The sequence below is a fragment of the Lactuca virosa genome, chromosome 1, assembly GCF_052849685.1.
Source record: "Lactuca virosa cultivar CGN04683 chromosome 1, Lactuca_virosa_CGN04683_v6, whole genome shotgun sequence".
Taxonomy (NCBI): Eukaryota; Viridiplantae; Streptophyta; class Magnoliopsida; order Asterales; family Asteraceae; genus Lactuca; species Lactuca virosa.
Window position 1 is genome coordinate 141,329,276 of NC_136426.1, and position 19,200 is coordinate 141,348,475.

Genomic DNA, 19,200 nt, shown 5'->3' on the forward strand with positions numbered 1-19,200 from the left:
TTGAAATTTGGGATGTTACAAAAGAATTATTATGAATATATAGTCATAAAATTCACACATTAAATCACACATGGAATAACCCTTTATAACATCCTTTTACGAAATGTGTTTGAGTAAACCAACACATAACTTATATGTAAACAATGAAGTATATATCTATGTTTTAAGAATAGAAGATATTATCGTCTTAGAATTACTTGTGACAAGATCCATGAAGTGAACCCTAAGTGTGAGTTTATCCAATACTTAAAATCCCTATTTTCAAAGTACTCATGAAGATTGAAGCAATTCAAATTGCAATGTCTTAACCTCAATCCACAATCTACAATTAATCAATGACAGTCTTAATTCACTACTTACTTCCAAAAATATGAACGACTGTGGAAGTTTGAATAATTTAAATTATTCATGAAGTGTAAACATGCAAAAAGAAACACAAGAATAAATAATTGAATAAAGCGGTACGATACTCATAGATAATTCTTATTATTCATTCACAAAATCAATTACATTTATTTTGTTAAAAGTTTCAAACATATCCCCTAACTACTAAAACTAATATCGTCTCTTAGACATATGCTCCTAACATGCTGGTAGTGTTTGACTCTGCTTATAGCCTTTGTGAAAGGATCTGCAACATTATATTCTGATGATACACTCTTCACCAGAGGGTGTCCTTGTTCTACGCGATGTCGAATGTAATGGTACTTTCTGTCGATAAGCTTGGATCTACCATGATCTTTTGGTTCTTTTTCCAAAGCAATCACGCCTTCATTATCACAGAAGAGTTCAATGAGTTCCTGAATAGTTGGAATGACTCTGATATCTCCGATAATGTTCTTCATCCAAGCCACTTCCTTCGATGATTCACTCGTTTCCATGTACTCCGACTCACAGGTGGAATCAGTCTCGATTCCTCCAGGTCACTTCCTTATCAAACCAACAATTCTCAATATGACAAGCACTCAACACCAAATCACCTCCTAGGTCTTCCTAGGGCAACCCCCACACCACTCTCCGCCATCATCTGTAGAAGGTACTCCCCTAACACCTTCTAACTAACTTACGAATATAATTACATACAGTGATAGAGCTTGAAGTGTTTATTTGGGGGGAGGGGGGGCGAAAATAGAATATGTATAAAAATTGAAGTACAGGGGGGGCCAAAGTCAAATTTTATAGTTTTAGGCCTAATATGTAAAAATTTTAATAGTTAAGGGTTAGTTATGAAAAAAACAGGTGGGGCCACAGCCCCTCCTGGCCATATAGAAGCTCTGTCCCTGATTACATATCACCGACACCAGATAATTCTTCGAATGAAAGATCTCACACTACAACGGTTGGACTCAAACAAGAGCTATGTAATAGAGTTAAAACCTAACCTTCTAAAATTATTTAGTCTCAATAGTATGTAACTTAACATATTCGCTTACTAGCTAGCCGATGTTAATGGGAATTCCTAAAAGCACAAAGCAAGCAACATTCAATCATCGAATAATCAGAAACAAGCATAACCTAATCAGGTCGTCCTATCTCTGACTGATTAGTACTAGCATGCAAGTTTGCAAGCTCATATAGTAGGCATAAAAAGGCATATCTCCTAGCATTCTATCATGCAATACTGATCAGATCCTTAGCCCTAGTCTAGCATACGATTCACAGATTCACAATTTAAAGCATAAACATAAAACATGTATGGGTATTTTGGAAAAACTTACTTGAGCTCGGTCGATTGCATGCACCATCTGTAGTAATATGGAAACCATAGAACTCAGGTGGCATGCTAACCCTACTGGAACGATGAAGGGGTAATGAGTTGTTAACTGGCTCAACTTGAACCTTTTCCTCATGTTGAGTGCTAGTGTTGTCTGAGGTTCCTTCATTGGATGATTCCTAAATTTCTTCAAGATTAATAACACCCCTACTGTCCTCTTTGAATATGAGCTCTCTCTTACGAAAGACTCCTCCTTGAGCTACAAACACCACGTTCTCACTAGGTCTGTAGAACAAGTATCCAAAGGACCTCTGTGGGTAGCCAATGAAATAACACTTCTCAGCTCTGGGTTTAAGTTTGTCATGGGTATCTTGTCTTACGATATTTCACAACCCCAAACCTTGATATGTGTGAGCGAGGGAGCTTTCCCTGTCCACATCTCACGATGTGTTTTGGCAACCTTATTTATTGGAACAAGATTCACGATATGGGCGGCTGTCTCTAAGGCATACCCCCAGAAATGAATAGGAAGAGAAGCTCAACTCATCATGGAACGAACCATATCTAGTAAGGTTCGATTACGTCTCTCAGTCACACCATTGAGTTATGGTGTTTTGGGAGCTGTCAATTGTGAAACGATTCCTCATTACTTGAGATATTTGTGGAACTCGATACTAAGATAATCACCACCTCTGTCAGATCTGAGCATCTTTATCTTCCTGCCTAATTGATTCTCGGCCTCGTGCTTAAACTCTTTGAGCTTTTTAAAGGATTATGATTTATGTTTGATTAAGTAGATATAACCATATATGCTATAATCATCTATAAATGTCATGTAGTATCGATTAACATCTCTTGTGGTGGATCTAAACAGGCCACACACATCTGTATGGATTAGTTCCAACTATCCTTTACCTCTTTCACATGTTCCAGTGAAAGGTGATTTTATCATCTTGCCAAAGAGACAAGATTCGCATTCATCATCTGTCCTAAGATCAAATGATGCCAACACTCCATCCTTTTGGAGTTTGGAAATGTGTTACTTGTTTATCTACCCAAGATGATAATGCCACAAACATGCTTTGTCCACACCATTGGACGAATCAATATGAAACACATTATTACCTAGGTTATCAACACAAGTCACAGTTTCATACACACCATTACAAGGTAAAGATTTAAACATAAAAACATTATTATTATAAGAAGAAATAGAACCAAGTTCATTATCAAATGAATATCTAAAACCTTGTCTGAATAATGCATGAAATGAAATAATGTTTCGCGTCATACCTGACGAATAACAACAATTAATCAAATTAACCCTAACACCACTACTAAGCACAAGCCTATATGTTCCAATATTGGTAATAGGTGAAGATTGTCTATTTCCCATGATTAAATTGAGCTTCCCATGCTCCACCTCCTCATTTTCGCTTAGCCCCTACAAATCAGAAAAAAAATATGGAAACCACATCCTGTGTGAAGGACCCAAGAATGAGAAAGTTGTGTGTTATTAACTTAAATAGTGTAAATACCTGAAGATGATGTCTTGATCTTTCCATCCTTCAATTCTTGCAGGTACTTAATGTGACAACTCGAAATTTCTATTTTGTACAACCATTCACTTCAATAGAAGTCAGTCTTGTTTCGGCTAACTTTTAAGTTGTTTAGAGCCTGTTTGAGTGTTCTACAGCCTAGACCTTCAAGAGGAAATTATAGGACATATACTCTAGAGTTTATTGTGCATCATTTAAGTCTCAAAACTCCAAGAGTTTGGAGTTTACGGCCATAAAATGGAGTTTACGGCCGTAAACTCTAAGAGTATAAATATGACACTTAGTCATTTTATTCATTTTTACCATTTTCAAGCCTAGAAGTCATTCTCTCTCAAGTATCATCCGAGTTTTATTCTTGGTCTTCAACTTTGTAAGTGTTTCTTTCCTTGATTAGTTGATATAATACAACATCTAGTGATTATACATGATTTCATCAATGAAATCTCTTCATTTTCATAGAACTTCAAGTGTTCTTCATTTCACCAAGAACACACACTAGTGTTCTTGGACTATAAACACCCTTACAAGCTTCTATATTGTAAGTACTCTTACCTTAGCTTGTTGTGTACTTGAATCACTTAGATTACACCTAGAAAACATCAAGAACACAAGATCATAAGGTGTTTACGGCCAAGGCAATCTCCTTGGGCCGTAAACCCTAATAAAGGGGGCAATATGAGCCCTAGTCCCTTCTAAAGCCTTGGAACCAAGTGTAGATCACTTCCATGAAGTGTATAGGACCTTAAACATCAAAAGAACCAAGAATAAATGGTGTTTACGGCCTAGGAAAACACCTTGGGCCGTAAACACTAGTTAATGGTGCTTATGTGCTACAAATCCTTCCTAAGGCTTAGACTTGATCATAGGATACTTAATTATGACTTGTAAGGCCTTATATCACCAATTGGTACAAAATACCATGAGTTTACGGCCGTAAACTCATGGGGAAATTACCATGGGCCGTAAACTCATGAGTTAGTACCATTTGGGCCATAAACTCCTTTGTGAGGCCCTACACCCCTTAGATGCAACCCTATGGTACTCCTAACACTTGAATCAAAGTGTTATCCATGTTTTAGGGTGTCTTTACTTGCTTAATTAGTTGTTAGTTGACTAATTAGATACATATATGTGTCCTTATATGTTAAATAGGATCCCTGTGTGTGCTCAAGTCTTCACTTGACGCTTAGCATCCTATCCAACACTTTCATCCAAACCACTCACTACAGGTGAGTTCATACCCCTTAATCAACCTTTTTAAATGATTTTAAATGCTTTTATGGGGGGGAATACAAGTAGAAACATTATAGTTATTATATCAATCACATGTGATTAATAACTATCAAACATATGGATTTTCTTACTTTTCAAACTGTGTTATCAAACAAACTACTTCAAATCGTTTTACAAACTCTTTTACATGTTAAATACTTTTATTAAACTCTTTTAAACTTATATGTTGTCAAATGTGTATCTATATAGATATAGTTATATAAGTAGGATTGAAAGGACTTAGGACTGATAGCTCACCTTACTTCCTATTCAGTGTTTGGTTGTGGACTTAGGGTATGGGTTGTTTGTCCAAAGGTCGTTTGAATCTTAGTTATATATTATGTATATGTATATAGATATAAAAGTTCCTTCTTTCAGTTCAATACCTTTGGGTAGCAAAGGTATGCAATCATGTTCATTCATACAAACAACATTACTAGTAAACTATAATAGGTATAGTTTAGGAAGTTACTAATACTATTACTAGAACAATGAAACATACAATGAGTCAGTTCATACATGAGTCAATAACATACAGATAGAGAATACTATGATGAGAACCAAACAACAACATACAGATAGAGAATACTATGATGAGAAACAAACAATAACATACAGATAGAGAATACTATGATGAGAAACAAACAATAACATACAGATAGAGAATACTATGATGAGAAACAAACAATAACATACAGATAGAGAATACTATGATGAGAAACAAACAATAACATACAGATAGAGAATACTATGATGAGAAACAAACAATAACATACAGATAGAGAATACATTGATGAGAAACAAACATAACATGCTAGACAGAGAGAACATACATTATACTAGTACATACATTACATATACAAGATCATTACAACAGAAATGTGAGCCACGTAACGGGGCATGGCATCACCTAGCATAGCTCGTTTTGTATCCAGAGTCTCCTAGAAGGAGAGCGTTGAATTTATGTATAGATCTATACTGGATTGACTATCCTACACCTTGCTGCTCGCTACAGTGGGACTTGCAAGTCTACGAGTGCCAAATTTCATTTCTTCCGACGTCTTTCATCGTCGTGTTTTTAGTCGGTAGTATGGTACAGGCATATCACATGTTACTTTAAATAACAATTGGTTTAAGGTAGTTAGTACAGCAGTAGTTACTTAATACAACACTACAGTACTATTTTATTTCCCCATTGCATTCACTTTGTGATCTTCACACAATGAACGGTAATGTAAAAACTATATTTTTGGTTAATGATAGTCATATTTGGGAAAATACACACTCTTACTAGAGTCAAACATACATTTCATTTGATGCCTTGGTAGAAGGCTACGTTTAGTAGAAAATATAGGATTTTCTAGGAGATACAAACATTTACAAACTTATACATCAAGTGCATACAAACACTTTCATACAATCAATGACACTAAAATGCTTATGATCTCACCAGCTTTAAAGCTGATAAAATCTTTCAAAATAACTTGTATTCTCAGGTCATCAGTAGACAGGTACAGGTGCCACGTTTTGAGAAGATGGAGCTCGTTCAAGACTCATCTTTTATTTTGATTTACATTTTTGGTGTCTTATAAACTTCACAGAACACACTTGTATTAAATTATATTATTAATGCAATAGATGATGTTGTTGCTTGTTTACTATTATGCATTGTTGTGATACTGTACATGACGTCCTCCACCCCTGAACGTTTCCGCCGTTACGGTTTTGGGGTGTGACAGATTGGTATCAGAGCATTGTTTATAGTGAATCGAGTATATCAACCCATAAAAGATATACAAACTATAAACACAACGGGATTAAAATACTCTGACCAAGAGTTTATACTTTTAAATAATAAAATATTTAACCAAGTATACATACCTGCATTCATACTAAAATCAGTGTCACTAGGACAGAACAAAAGTATTATGATTGTTGGGCAACACAATTAGACTTAGAGACATATAGTCAAACCTGGGAAGATATAGCCTGATCAACTATATTATCTGAGGCGTGACTAGCATGTGCCTAAGAGTGGTTGTGAGGTTGCAACAAGTCTAAAAACTTACCAACAATACTACAATGAAAACATTAGAACAGAACATAAACCTAAAATACTATAGGAGTATTTTGTGTTACCATAATTACTTATATGAGAATTAAAGATTTTTATTAGTAGGGCAATAATTGCTAAGTGGATACGCTAAGGTTATATGTGACTAGGATGTCATAGACTTAGAATCTGTGATCTTTGCTTTTCTTCCTGTTCCTTGTTTGGTTGTGGATTTGGAGTTAGGATCACTTATTCGAAGGTCTATCCTGTTTTGATTTCATATAACTAGTATGCACTATGCAAGTATTGAAGTAACTGGTAAAAATCATCTTATAATTATCTAATTAGTACGTCTATTTAATTATTTCTTATACCCCTTTTCTCGCGTAGATGTCATGGCTGGATTCCATCCCTACGGCGACCCTTACTTCCCAAACGAAGGTAACACGGGATGGCTTGACGAGGAGCCAGAAGATGATCATCCAATTCCTTTGGATGATCACCATGTTGAAGGTTTTTCTGATGGTTCTGACTCCGAGCCAGAAGTCAACAACCTACCACAAGGGGCTCAAATCCCAAACCTTAACCCTCGACCAGCCTTTCAAGGTCCCACACCCTTGTGGGCAACAAACTTGAACCGTTGGAGTGATGAGCAAGGACAGCCCATACCTTACAATGGAGACCGAAGCTTCTACAATCTAAGCGAGGGAGGCTCAGCTGACCGAGTCCTACCCATCATGGTCCGTAGGATTGCTCGGAATGTTGAGCAAGGTCGAGCAGCCATCTACCGAGCCATGGAAATTGACGCCAACTCTGGCGTTAACACGGTCCGCATTCGCCAACTCGAAGGAGCTATGGAAAGGACTAGGATAACCAATGAGACTCTGCAGCAACAGCTAGCTGCATCCCAAGATGAAGTTAGGGAACTTCGGGCTAGGCAGTCAGTGTCTGAAAGGCGCATGCGAGACATGGAGCGCCGTCTGACAGAATCAAGGGCTCATTCTAGTGGTTCTCGTCGTAGATAGAGCCTACTCAACCTTCTCTTTTAGATATAACTTAGTTATGTAAAACTCTAGTCTAATTTCCTATCTAATTTCCTTCTAGGTCAATTTTTCCCAAACTCGTTACATCTGTAATTCCAGTATTATTGACAGATATCTAATCTCATGGAAATTAATATCCAAATGCTATCATCTTTTAGTACTAGATCTACATTCAATCGTGTTATTCAATTGTGTTGTTGGGCTATGGAGAGTTAGTACATGAGTCACTCTCATCATTTCTCTCTATTTTATTCTTACCAATATTGTCATCTTTGTAAACTTATAGTTAAAAGATGCCTCCACGCCGATCAACGAGACGCAATCCTCCGGTAACTTCAACACCACCTACTCCTCAAATCGATACGGCAGCTCTGAATGTTGCAGTTGTTGCGGCTGTGGCAACAGCCATGGCTCAATATCATTCAACCAGCACCAGTGGTGCTGGAACCCCTGTTCATTCTACTCAAGGTGAACTCCTGTGCGCTCGAGAGAGTGCTCCTACAAGGACTTCGCCAATTACAAGCCAATGTCCATCAAAGGGACTGGCGGAGTCATTGCCTTCTCGCAATGGTTCGAAAAGACAGAGTCGATCTTCGAGATCTGCTCTTGCCCAGAACGGAGCAAAGTCAAATTTGTTGCGTGCACCTTCGAAGCAAAAGCCCTGACATGGTGGAATATCCATGTCAAGTCACTATCTCTTATAGTGGCTAATGTTATGGGCTGGAAAGTTCTGAGAGAGCTCATGGTCGAAGAATACTGCCCGAGAGGCGAGATCCAGAAACTAGAACAGGAACTATGGAGCCTAACCATGAAGGGCTCCGATATAGTGACCTATACCGCCAGATTCTGCGAGCTGGTGGCCCTCTGTCCCAACATGGTTCACACAGAGGGAAAGAGGATAGAGAGGTACATCTGGGGGCTGGTGCCTCCATTCCAGGGGAATGTCTTGGCTTCAAACCCTACTACTTTCGATAGTGCCAAGCGGTTGGCACAACGGCTCATTGACCATGGGGTCCGTACCCCATCAGCAACAACAACCCTAGCCATCTCAGAACCCTCCAAAACCGCTGATAACAAGCGGAAGTTCTGGGATGACAAGAAGAAGAAGCAGGCTGCCAAAAAGCAGCAGGTCATGGCGTTTCATGCTGCGATAGCACCTGCCGCTGCTGCTTCGGTAAAGCAGTACGCTGGAAGTTTGCCAAAGTGCAACAAGTGCAACTTCCACCACACAGGAGCCTGCCGGGAAATGCAGTGTTCAAACTGCAACAGGAAGGGGCACACCGCCCGTTTCTGCAAAACTCTGGCAAGGCCAATCAACCAAGTCCCCGGTGCTGGTGTGGGTCAAGCTTGCTACGGTTGTGGTAAGGTGGTCCACTACAAGAGGAACTGCCCAAAGGCAGGGAATGCCGGTGGAGTGGGAAGGGTTCTAGCCATAGGTCACGAGGAAGCGGTTGCCGACCCCACAGTGGTCACTGGTACATTTCTCCTCGATAACTCTTATGCATGCATACTGTTTGATAGTGGTGCGGAGAGGAGTTTCGTGAACCAAAAATTTGCTCATTTACTTAATCAAAAATCACGAGCACTTAAGGAACCATTCATTGTAGAAATGGCTAATGGGAAGACGGAGAGCACTAGCAGTATATTCATAGGGTGTGCCCTAACTCTAGATAGTCATTCATATTCGATCGACCTCATGCCAGTCTCAATTAAAAGTTTCGACGTCATTATCGGCATGGATTGGTTGAGTCTACATCGTGCCGACATCATGTGTTACGAAAAGGTTGTTCGCCTTAATCTGCCTTCTGGCGAAACTCTGGTAGTTTATGGCGACAAACCCGGCACTAACCTTCGCCTCATCTCGAGCATTCAGGCCCAGAAGTTCTTGCGAAAGGAATGTCGCGCATTCCTTGCTCATGTTGTCGATGTGAGCCAAGAAACGAAAGACATTAAGAACATTCCAGTAGTACGCGATTTCCCCGACATCTTTCCAGAAGAACTCCCAGGATTACCTCCGCAACGTCAAGTCTAGTTCAGAATAGACTTAGTTCCAGGGGCTACCCCAGTAGCCAAATCCCCCTATCGTCTAGCACCTGCAGAGATGTAAGAATTGTCCAGTCAACTTAACGAACTGCTCAGCAAGGGATTTATAAGGCCAAGCTTCTCACCATGGGGAGCTCCGGTCTTGTTCGTCAAGAAGAAAGACGGATCATTTCGTATGTGCATCGACTACAGGGAACTCAACAAGCTAACCATCAAAAATCGTTACCCGCTGCCTCGCATTGACGATTTATTTGATCAACTGCAAGGGGAGAACTTCTTTTCAAAAATCGATCTAAGATCCGGGTATCACCAACTACGAGTGCTAGGGGAGGATGTTCCGAAGACAGCCTTCCGAACTCGTTATGGGCACTACGAATTCGTAGTGATGCCGTTCGGATTAACCAACACGCCCGCGGTATTCATGGATTTAATGAATAGGGTGTGTCGTCCTTACTTGGATCAGTTCGTCATCGTCTTCATCGATGACATACTTATCTACTCTCGTAGTAAGGAGGAGCATAGTCAACATCTGCGACTGGTCTTAGAAACGCTGCGTTCGGAGAAGCTCTATGCGAAGTTCTCGAAATGCAAATTTTGGATCCGAGGAGTCGAATTCTTAGGGCACGTGGTTAGCGAAGAGGGAATACATGTGGACCCTTCCAAAATCAAGGCCATTGAGAGCTGGTCAGCACCGAAGACGCCTATCGAAATTCGTCAATTTCTAGGCCTCGCTGGCTACTATCGCAGGTTCATATAGAACTTCTCACGAATTGCAAAACCTCTTACGACTTTGACTAAGAAGGGCGTGGCCTTTGACTGGGAAGAGAAGCAGGAGAGAGCGTTCCAAACGCTAAAACGAGCCTTGTGCACCACACAGATACTATCCCTCCCAGAAGGAATAGAAGACTTCGTAGTCTATTGCGATGCATCCAACCAAGGGCTCGGATGTGTTCTGATGCAGCGAGGTAAGGTCATCGCCTACGGCTCGAGACAGCTGAAGACACACGAGGTCAACTACACCACTCACGATCTTGAGCTAGGAGCAGTTGTGTTTGCTCTGAAGATCTGGAGACACTACCTATACGGTACGAAGAGCACGATCTTTATAGACTACAAAATCTTACAATACATATTCGACCAGAAGGAGCTCAACATGAGACAACGACGGTGCGTCGAGCTCCTCAGTGACTACGAATGCGAAATTCGTTATCACCCAGGTATAGCCAATGTAGTAGCTGACGCCCTAAGTCGGAAAGAATACTCTGGTCGTAGAGTCAAATCTTTAACTATGACTATCCATTCACACTTGTCCACACAAATCAAGGAAGCTCAGCTCGAATCCTTGAAGCCTGAAAATGTGGCGGGTGAATTCCTGCGAGGGATGAATAAGAATTTGGAAGTCAAAGGTGGTGGAGCCTTATATCTCATGGGTCGGATCTGGACACCGAAACACGGTGGTTTCAGAGACTTGGTCATGACCGAGGCGCACAATGCTCGTTATTCCGTCCACCTAGGTTCAGATAAGATGTATCTGGATCTTAAAAAGTTATACTGGTGGCCTAACATGAAAGCAGAGATTGCTACCTTCGTGAGTAAATGCCTTACTTGCGCCAAGGTCAAGGTCGAATACCAGAAACCCTCAGGTCTACTACAGCAACCGGAGATACCAGAATGGAAGTGGTAGCGGATCACAATGGACTTCATAACCAAGTTGCCCAAGACAACGGGTGGACTTGATACCATATGGATCATCGTCGACAGATTGACCAAGTCCGCACACTTCCTGCCTATCAAAGAGACAGACAAGATGGAGAAGTTAAGAAGAACCTACATTCGGGAGATTGTACGACTGCACAGTGTTCCCATATCCATTGACTCGGACAGATATAGTAGGTTCACTTCGAGGTTCTGGCAGTCGCTCCAAAGTTCCCTAGGGACGAGGCTGGACATGAGTACAGCCTACCATCCACAGACCGACGGGCAAAGTGAGAGGACTATCCAAACCTTGGAAGATATGTTGCGAGCCTGTGTGATCGACTTTGGGAAGGCATGGGATACTCATTTACCCCTTGTCTAATTTTCCTACAACAACAGTTATCACACGAGCATAAAGGCTGCTCCATTCGAGGCCCTCTATGGCTGAAAGTGCAGATCCCCTCTGTGTTGGACTGAGGTGGGTGATACCCAGTTAGCTAAAGGACGAGTTCCTGACAGCACTCTCACAGGTCCGGAGATCATACGGGAAACGACAGATAAAATCGTTCAGATTCGTGAACGATTGAAAGCCTCTAGAGACCGACAGAAAAGCTACGCAGATAAACGAAGGAAACCGTTGGAATTCCAGGTGGGCGACTGTGAGCTATTGAAGGTCTCACCCTGGAAGGCCTTGATACGCTTCGAAAAGCGTGGAAAGCTAAATCCAAGATACATAGGGCCTTTCGAGATTCTCACTAGAATCGGCCCTGTAGCTTACAGACTCAACCTACCCCGCGAACTTAGTAACGTACATCCTACTTTCCACGTCTCGAACTTGAAAAAGTGTTTGTCCGACGAGACTCTTGTAATCCCACTCGGCGAGATCGAGATCAACGAGAGCCTCAACTTCGTGGAAGAACCTGTAGAGATCATGGACCGAGAGGTCGAGAAAACAAAGCAAAGCCGTATCCCGATAGTGAAGGTTCGCTGGAACGCCAAGCGAGGACCTGAATTCACTTGGGAGCGAGGATCAAATGAAACTGAAATATCCTCATCTTTTTACTTAGTTATTTGTAACTACTTATTTGCTTAAACTCTAATTTCGGGACGAAATTCCCTCTAAGGGGGGGATGATGTGACAACTCGAAATTTCTATTTTGTACACCCATTCACTTCAATAGAAGTCAGTCTTGTTTCGGCTAACTTTTAAGCTGTTTAGAGCCTGTTTGAGTGTTCTACAGCGTAGACCTTCAAGAGGAAATTATAGGACATATACTCTAGAGTTTATTGTGCATCATTTAAGTCTCAACACTTCAAGAGTTTGGAGTTTACGGCCATAAAATGGAGTTTACGGCCGTACACTCTAAGAGTATAAATATGACACTTAGTCATTTTATTCATTTTTACCATTTTCAAGCCTAGAAGTCATTCTCTCTCAAGTATCATCCTAGTTTTCTTCTTGATCTTCAACTTTGTAAGTGTTTCTTTCCTTGATTAGTTGATATACTACAACATCTAGTGATTATACATGATTTCATCCATGATATCTCTTCATTTTCATAGATCTTCAAGTGTTCTTCATTTCACCAAGAACACACACTAGTGTTCTTGGAATTTAAACACCCTTACAAGCTTCTATATTGTAAGTACTCTTACCTTAGCTTGTTGTGTGCTTGAATCACTTAGATTACACCTAGAAAACATCAAGAACACAAGATCATAAGGTGTTTACGGCCAAGGCAATATCCTTGGTCTGTAAACCCTAATAAAGGGGGCAATATGAGCCCTAGTCCCTTCCAAAGCCTTGGAACCAAGTCTAGATCACTTCCATGAAGTGTATAGGACCTTAAACATCAAAAGAGCCAAGAATAAATGGTGTTTACGGCCAAGGAAAACACCTTGGGCCGTAAACACTAGTTAATGGTGCTTATGTGCTACAAATCCTTCCTAAGGCTTAGACTTGATCATAGGATACTTAATTATGACTTGTAAGGCCTTATATCACCAATTGGTACAAAATACCATGAGTTTACGGCCGTAAACTCATGGGGAAATTACCATGGGCCGTAAACTCATGAGTTAGTACCATTTGGGCCATAAACTCCTTTGTGAGGCCCTACACCCCTTAGATGCAACCCTATGGTACTCCTAACACTTGAATCAAAGTGTTATCCATGTTTTAGGGTATCTTTACTTGCTTAATTAGTTGTTAATTGACTAATTAGATACATATATATATATATATATATATATATATATATATATATATATATATATATGTCCTTATATGTTAAATAGGATCCCTGTGTGTGCTCAAGTCTTCACTTGACACTTAGCATCCTATCCAGCACTTTCATCCAAACCACTCACTACAGGTGAGTTCATACCCCTTAATCAACCTTTTTAAATGATTTTAAATGTTTTTATGGGGGGGAATACAAATAGAAACATTATAGTTATTATATCAATCACATGTGATTAATAACTATCAAACATATGGATTTTCTTACTTTTCAAACTGTGTTATCAAACAAACTACTTCAAATCGTTTTACAAACTCTTTTACATGTTAAATACTTTTATTAAACTCTTTTAAACTTATATGTTGTCAAATGTGTATCTATATAGATATAGTTATATAAGTAGGATTGAAAGGACTTAGGACTGATAGCTCACCTTACTTCCTGTTCCTTGTTTGGTTGTGGACTTAGGGTATGGGTTGTTTGTACAAAGGGCGTTTGAATCTTAGTTATATATTATGTATATGTATATAGATATAAAAGTTCCTTCTTTCAGTTCAATACCTTTGGGTAGCAAAGGTATGCAATCATGTTCATTCATACAAACAACATTACTAGTAAACTATAATAGGTATAGTTTAGGAAGTTACTAATACTATTACTAGAACAATGAAACATACAATGAGTCAGTTCATACATGAGTCAATAACATACAGATAGAGAATACTATGATGAGAAACAAACAATAACATACAGATAGAGAACACTATGATGAGAAACAAACAATAACATACAGATAGAGAATACTATGATGAGAAACAAACAATAACATACAGATAGAGAATACTATGATGAGAAACAAACAATAACATACAGATAGAGAATACTATGATGAGAAACAAACAATAACATACAGATAGAGAATACTATGATGAGAAACAAACAATAACATACAGATAGAGAATACATTGATGAGAAACAAACATAACATGCTAGACAGAGAGAACATACATTATACTAGTACATACATTACATATACAAGATCATTACAACAGAAATGTGAGCCATGTAACGGGGCATGGCATCACCTGTCATAGCTCGTTTTGTATCCAGAGTCTCCTAGAAGGAGAGCGTTGAATTTATGTATAGATCTATACTGGATTGACTATCCTACACCTTGCTGCTCGCTACAGTGGGACTTGCAAGTCTACGGGTGCCAAATGTCATTTCTTCCGACGTCTTTCATCGTCGTGTTTTTAGTCGGTAGTATGGTACAGGCATATCACATGTTACTTTAAATAACAATTGGTTTAAGGTAGTTAGTACAGCAGTAGTTGCTTAATACAACACTACAGTACTATTTTATTTCCCCATTGCATTCACTTTGTGATCTTCACACAATGAACGGTAATGTAAAAACTATATTTTTGGTTAATGATAGTCATATTTGGGAAAATACACACTCTTACTAGAGTCAAACATACATTTCATTTGATGCCTTGGTAGAAGGCTACGTTTAGTAGAAAATATAGGATTTTCTAGGAGATACAAACATTTACAAACTTATACATCAAGTGCATACAAACACTTTCATACAATCAATGACACTAAAATGCTTATGATCTCACCAGCTGTAAAGCTGATAAAATCTTTCAAAATAACTTGTATTCTCAGGTCATCAGTAGACAGGTACAGGTGCCAGGTTTTGAGAAGATGGAGCTCGTTCAAGACTCATCTTTTATTTTGATTTACATTTTTGGTGTCTTATAAACTTCACAGAACACACTTGTATTAAATTATATTATTAATGCAATAGATGATGTTGTTGCTTGTTTACTATTATGCATTGTTGTGATACAGTACATGACGTCCTCCACCCCTGAACGTTTCCGCCATTCCAGTTTTGGGATGTGACACTTAAGCTAGCTTCTTCTCCAATGACCCTTTTTGCCACAATGGAAGCAAGTGGCCTCCTCGGGATCACTGACCGCAGGGACATCAAAGTTGGGCTTCAAATTTGACCCACTGCTAGACCCTCCAGCATGGGCTTTCCCTTTCCTGCCGGATTGGGAAGGAGCCTTTCTCTTTTTCCATTTGCCAAATCCAATGGCTAGGATAGGAGCATTTTTCATAGTAGAGGCAAGGATTTTCTTCATCCCCGATTTAGCAGTTTGCAACAAATTATAAAGTTTAGTCAATGTTGTCTCTGTATTGTTCAAATGATAGGTCATAATGAATTAATCATAACTAGGTGGTAATAAGTTAAGGACCATGTCAATCGCCAACTCATCATCAGATGACACATTGAGCCTATGGAGTTGCTCCACGTACCTTTGCATCTTTTATACGTGAGGGCAAACAAACTCTCTCCTTCCTTGAGCTTGCATTCCATGAAAACTTTGACCATTTTGAAACGCTCTTGTCTCACCTTCTTGTGGAACTTTCCAGCAAGGTCGAGAGCCATCTCGTATGGCCAATATTATTCATAGAAGTTGGCCATTTCTGGTGCCATATTGGCCACCATGATGCAAGTAACCTTTGTGGCATCATCAGAGTGTTTATTGTATGAGGAAATTTCCTCAGGAGTAGTGGTGGAATGATCGATCTCGACAAGAGGCTTCTGGGGGAAATATTTCTTGCCCTCATATCGAAGATTCATCTTCAAGTTCCTCATCCAGTCCATGTAGTTGGGACCGGTGAGCTTCTCTTTCGATAAGATCGAGAGTAGAGAGAAGTTTGATTTTGAGCAGCCGATTTGAGTAGCAACGAGTTCACCATTTCCATACATCTATATAAAGAGACATAGTTTTTAGTTAGTGATATAAATCCTTAATATTTTAACCCAAAATAAATATACAAGGCTAAGATCCAAAATACAATTCACAACAAAGAAGAGGGATGGTATAATCTAATTGTGAATTTATCAAGGTATGTAATACAAATTTACCAATTTCAATCTAGCATGAAACTCCTAGATCGTTTGAGATTTATTGAATCTAATCAATGACATGTTTAATATTAGACTATGCTCTTCAAATTTGTGATTAGGATGTCGAGGATCACAAATAAGATGTGAATAACCATTCAAACCCACTTGACAACCTCGATGTCATTTGTCATCTCAAATTAATGTGTCGTTAAACCACACACGCTTCATTAACAATGACAATTTTCGATTTGTTCATCACTCAATTTTATATTCCCAAATTAGTGTGTCGGTTAACCATGCATGCTTCACTAACGACAATGAGACGTACTAGCGATTTGACCGACTTGTCTTATACATATCATATATATAGTATAAGGTGTATTTTAAATTTTTTCAATATACTAGGGTTTAAAATTAATCTTTCTAATTAAACAATTAATAATAATTAATTTTAAACCAAATAATGATTTAATCCTTTATCTTAATTAAAAAATTAATTAAATAAATTTAAATCATATTATTTACCAATTAAACAATTAATTAAATAATTTAAACACAAGGATTAAATAATTATTTACCAATTAAATAATTAATTAATTAATTCAAATTTAATCTTAATCCCTTATCCTTCTAATTTTCAAAAAAAATGGTCGGGTTTATCAAGTTTTAATTATTCAAATTTAAATCATATTAAGATAATAATTAAGGAAACTAGAAACCCTACGAATATACATCAAAATTTTGAAAATAAAGGGGTGGTGGCTAGGGTTTCAGGAAACCCTAGCCAATTCGAAATTTACGCATTTGTGGTTTAATTTTCATAAACCCTAATTTTGATCAATTCATTTTAGTGCACAATCAAATAAAAAACTTAGGCTCTGATATCACTGATGAGTTTTCTAGGTAATAAAAATAAACATGTGGCGTGAAAAACACTTAAACTCTTAAGTTCACATGCAACCTAGAAAGGATCTATGCTTTCTCTATTGATAGCAACTAACTATGAATATCAACAAACCCCAGGAGAGAGAGGCTATGAAATCGAAATTCATATTAGATTAGGGTTACATACCTTTTGATTATTGTTTCAAATAATCAAAGTAGAATCCTTCTTTGAGATCTTGGAAAGCTAGCACCAAAGGAATGGATGTCTCTAATGGCTTGTACCCAAAACCCTAGTAACAAGAATACTTGAGGAGAGAGGATGCTAGAGTAAAATTTTGGCTATTGTATGTGTGTATGTGGTGGACGAAAATGGGATCCCAAGGGGTTCTGTTTATAGGTTGTAGGATAATCCTAGAAACCTTAATCTTGAATTAAATAATAATATTTCAATTCAAGATAATTATCTACTATCATTATCATTATCTAATAGGATTAAAACCCTAAAAGATAAGCCAAAATTCGGCCCTATCTAGAAGGTTCTAGAAATCTTATTTTGTTCAACTATTGAACAATTACAGCTCGGTTCCTATATTTCTAATTAATTCTAATTAACCCGAAATTAATTCCAATTAATTTATTATTAATTCTCAATTAATTATTACTATTTCAAATTAATATATTAATCATATAATATATTAATAAATCATTTGTATAATTTATTAATCATATAATAAATTAACAAATCAATCTTTTCCTCCAAAAGTCATTCTATCCAAATACTAGTTTTGAGGGCAATCCAAAAAGGACTTTGTTTCTATGTCAATAATATACCAATTTAGTTATTTGCTTAGACACCTTAATCCAACAATACTCGGGTCTAACAATTCCCAAAAACTATAACATATAATAATTACACAATAACGGGGTAAAAGATACCTCCACGGTCTCGTAACTCAACCTGTATCTCACGTACATCGGTGTAGCTCCACCAGTATAATGTCTCGTAAACGATTTCCGGGCAGCATCCTCGATCGAATATGCCAAAAATCCCCCAAATGACACAAAAACTCGTATATTTATAACATGTGTTGGTCCCGTCGTGACCATATAGGTGTCACGTCATGACAACCTGTTGAACCCTAGTTTCGCCACATGTCGCACTCTCCAACCACGTTTCTCATCGACTCATCACCTTTCACGTCATGGCAATCAATTATTCACATCGTGATGGTCTACTATTCACATCGTGATGGCTAAAGTTTGACCTTTGACTTGAGTTTCCCAAAATAACAACCTACTTTCATCTCAACTTTAAACAAACATAATTTTCTCATACGGACTCTGTTTTCAGCAAACTTTATATCCATGGAATCCTCATCACACGAACTACAACATTTCTCAAATATCTTTTGTTAAATAACATTTCTCAAATTGAAGCAACTCAAGGATTTATCTCATCTATTCATCTTACAACGACTTAAAACTCTTAGGGTAGTGCCTGTTTAAGAAAACAGGTGTTACACAGTCGAACCGATTGGATGGGATCGGGTAAGTGAACGGTTTAATTAGCACCCATTTTATGACTATTTTTGGACCGAAACGAACTGATCGGTTTTTACAAAAAACGGTTGAATTGGTTAAATTGAATAAAAACACATGAAAATGAAGTATTTTGCATAACAAACTTTGATGGTCTTTTCACATCTATTTAGACTTCTTTTAAATTGAATAAAAACACATAGTAAATGTTATGAAGCATGTGTATTC